Consider the following 4,194-nt stretch of genomic DNA (forward strand, 5'->3'; position numbering starts at 1 on the left):
TCCCGAAGGTATGCGGCGTGTCAGTCAATTTGACTTGCAATTGACAAGGAAAAACTTGGTAAACGTTAAATTCTTGAGCTAATCGGCTGCGAAACCTACGAGTTCATGGGTGAAGTTACTTTGAATAAACACCATTGTAAAACATGCTTTGAATGTAATCATGAGGTGCGTGTAATAAATAACAGTATTAATGATATGTGTCATCGGCTATTTGAGCCGATAGGTTATGATAGATCTAAGATTAACATAGCAGCCATTAAAGGATAACTTGTTCATCACGTGCATATCAATCAAACTAAAAAATTTAATTATTGTCATGAGCTGATAGATTGGACCTAACCGAGACTTAAATTTGTTGATTTATAGGACTGGAACACGATAACAAGGCCTCGCATACGTGGCCATCGGCTCAAGACGTCAGCTTACTGCTGTGATAGATGACCGGATCCAACCGAGACAACATTGGCTCAACAGAAATAGTCTGACGCTAAGGATCCGAGGGCTAGTAACACGAGGGGCAAGGATAAAGATCTAGCAGATCTAATAAAGATAAAGCAATTAAAGCATGCAAGATCAATCCTAGCCGATATGATCAGATAACTGGTGAATGCTTGAAACAACTAAGAGATCGATATGATTCAACTTAATTAAAACAAGCAAACTCGATAACTAGCCTTACGATAAGAGGATCAAAATATCGAACTTAATCAAGAAAGTTTTGATACAGGTAACGTAATGACCAATAATAACATTACTTACAAGCTCGCCGAAGGTTGAAGCTGATGCAGCCCTGCTTGCTAGAAAGAACTCGTCGAGAAGCTACTCTACAACTACTCCTAGGGTTTGGTGGTGTGAAGCCGAAAAAAATTGCATTGATGAATTGATGTTTATTCTGCTCAACACCCTGAGCTTATATTTATATCCTAGAATAAGCTAAAATCCTAATCGGTTACGACATGAACCATTACAATTAATCTAAAAACTAACTAAAATAAATTTTCATGTTTTCCTTATTTGGTGGAGACGTCGTGTTCGTCCTGGACTCTCTCTGCGATTCCATCGGGTCTCAGAACCTTATCTTCATCGGTTAACCCTGGTCAAGAACCGGTGTCAATACAATCTGGCATCTTGATTAATTGTAGATTAGGACCTCCCTCAAATAAATAACTCTAGATCATCATGGCTTGTCCTAGCAAGTTTAGAACTTGGCATTTTTTTTTTTGCTTTCGAGGGAATCATAAGTAATCGACTTACACAGAAGCTTTGCGAAAGGTAAGATGGGAATGGAGCGAAGTTTAGATTGAGAAATCGCCGATGAATCCAAGTCATCCCACCCATGGACAAGTCGATGCCAGGTGTCATTTGCATGGGTTCCATATAGTTGATGGGAAATAATTTGGATTGATCGAAAAACTTGAGGGCGTAGATTGTCCATGGTGTAGTAAAAATAAAATACAAATCCTCTATAGATTGGACCAACTAAAATTGTTCGAGAGACTAAATCAAGCTGAATATTTTTCCAGGGAACTAAACGGATAAAGTGGATTGCTAAGGAGTAGTAAAACAACGGACCTCTTTCTTATTTTAGATACACAATACAGTACAGATAAGATGCTCATTCCAGTGCACCATCACACACAGACAAAGAACCTTATTCATTCATTCATTTATTTTAGACTGAACTAGTATATTTGTTAGCATTTTTATAATTTAGTCTGTATTAATTTTTTTTCTTGAATACGCAGGAGAGCTGCGTATCTTTGTATTAAGAAGAAATAGATAACATACAACACGGGTCTAGCCGGGTACATGCACACGGGTTTTTTCATTGTTTAGATTACATGACCGTTATAACAACCGAAAGATGGTGACAATTTGAGCACCGGGAACAAGTGTCAGTGGTACTGATCCAGCGCACCCCGTGGCGCCGGCCACCCCATAGACGACTAATATATTTTTTATTTGGTGGTTGGAACTGTTAGCTCCTCAATATGGTGTTCCATAAACCGTGTTTCCATGGATTGTCAGATTCCATGATTATCTAGCTGTCAGCAAAACGTCCATCTTAATCACTCGAGTTTTTCTTGACCTAAACAAAATTATGCTCGTGAACTAAACAAACTATGGACTCGTGCACCTTCTCTATGCTGGCGACTTCTCTAACCTCTTTCTCTGTAGCTCAATGATTTTGATTCCCTAAAAAGAAAACGAAAGGACAAAAAAATCTCAAAAATACTCCCTCTATCCCAAATTACTATTCGTTTTGGCTTTTTTGATACATAGCTTTTGCTACATATCTGGACATAAAATATATCTAGGTGCATAATAAAAATTACATATCTAGAAAACCCAAAACGAATGGTAATTTGGGACGGAGGGAGTACTTTTTAAACCAAAGACTTTTTTTTACCCTACTTTCTTAGAAAGCCAACTAAATTAGAAAAGAAGAAAATAAGGTCTCCAAATTGCAGCTTGAGCAGTCATCATATGCGGCTTGTTTCGTAGATCTCTCTCTAATCCTTCCTCTAATCCTAGGCTGAGCACAGCAAGTCAGTCTTCTCTCACTCCTACGATCGCCATCTTTAGTTAGATAACACTGATAGCTGTAACTTTGGGACATCTAGCAAGAGTCTAGCTTTCTTGCCTTTTTCTGGGACATATTATTTCTTGAAGACATGCGCTTCTTATTTCTTGAAGCCCCCTAAAAAATGTGACCGCCTTTTCAGGTACAGCAAAGAAAATCTTTGTCCTTTGTCACTTTATATTTCTTTCTCAGCAAGCATACATTTATCCTGCATTCTAGTATCAAAGAATCAAAATACCCAAATGTGTTTCGCGTCCGGACTGTGACTTAATTTGACTGCAGAGGTTAATTTTAGAAAAAAAACAGAGGGCCTTTTTTTTTTTGCAACACCGCCTGAGGACGTGGCGCGCTTGCCTCAGGGTCCGGGGCTTTACTGGCCATTTCTTCTTCTTCTTCTCTCTCTAATGTATTATGGGAATCAAGAGAGCCAAGAGATAATGTATTATGGGAATCATGAGAGCTAAGAGATAATGTATTAAAGAAATTGGGGGCATTACAGAGGACCCCACGTTAATCATTTGTGACAAAAAAATTACCAAATTGTAGATCAGTGTAAAAAGATAAAAATTTGGGAACTAGAAAAGCAATAGTTATTGATGCGCATCCGGGGAATCGAACCCCGGTCAGTACCGTGGGAGGGTACTATGATACCACTACACCAGATGCGCAGACTGTTTGATCAGAATCTCCTTTTACAAATAATATAATCTCTACGGGTACAAGAGGCGTCACGAACAACCAACAGATACATCTTCAAAACCAACGGTATACTCCCTCCATCCTTTTTTAAAGGTGCAATTCTAGTTTTTTTTCAAATAAATTGGTGGAAGCTTGAAAGGGCTCAAATACCTTATTTTCAAACAACTTTTTGCTACAATTATGCTCAAATCGTTTTTAAGTATACAAACTCAATACACAATATACATAATAAAAGAGTAATTTTTAATCAAACAGTGGGATGATAAAAAATATTACATATTTATAACTATAGTAGAAGTCCATACATTTATGAAAGGAGGAAGTATCTACCTGAGGCAAAACTAGCAAGTGATGTACACCACTGTGGACTCAAATCTTCAATACTATCTCAAATCTTCAATACTATCATTATATAAAAAACTCGACCTGGGGGAAGACGCCCCCTGGGCTTTACCTTAAGAAGGGGTACCAAGCTTTGAACGTGGACTGGCACCTGAATTCACTGCTCTAACTAGTATAACTCACGAGAAGCTGGTTATCATCGTATAAACAATTCCAAATAAAATCATATAGTTCATTAGCCATCTGATCCATACAAAAAAGATGGCCTATGTGGTGACCTTCTCATCCTTTTACTCTTCATTCACGGAAAGAACCACAGCGCCCTGCAGTGATCTTTGAAGCTCCACAGTTCATCTAGCAAAGCTTGACTACTTAGTATGCCACTCCTCAAGTCATAAAAGCCAAATACCGGAATTTTATCCAGGCTGATGAGGCCACATCGAGCTAAATCATGTCCCGGAAAATAAATGCGAACATTTGGCTGGTGCCGGACAAGCGAAGTGCCTTGGAGCTGCCTGGGCTGACAAAGAGAGCTTGGCCATTCAGGTCGTCAACCTCCAGCCACCGAC

General features: G+C 38.7%; 1 non-coding gene across 1 annotated transcript; it reads right to left on the reverse strand.

Moving 5' to 3' along the window:
* Positions 1–3,181: 3,181 nt before the first annotated feature.
* TRNAG-CCC (transfer RNA glycine (anticodon CCC)) lies at positions 3,182–3,252 on the reverse strand. The gene has a single exon. It is a non-coding gene; the product is annotated as a tRNA-Gly (tRNA).
* Positions 3,253–4,194: the final 942 nt, after the last annotated feature.

Source organism: Setaria viridis, chromosome 3, assembly GCF_005286985.2.
Source record: "Setaria viridis chromosome 3, Setaria_viridis_v4.0, whole genome shotgun sequence".
Lineage (NCBI taxonomy): Eukaryota > Viridiplantae > Streptophyta > Magnoliopsida > Poales > Poaceae > Setaria > Setaria viridis.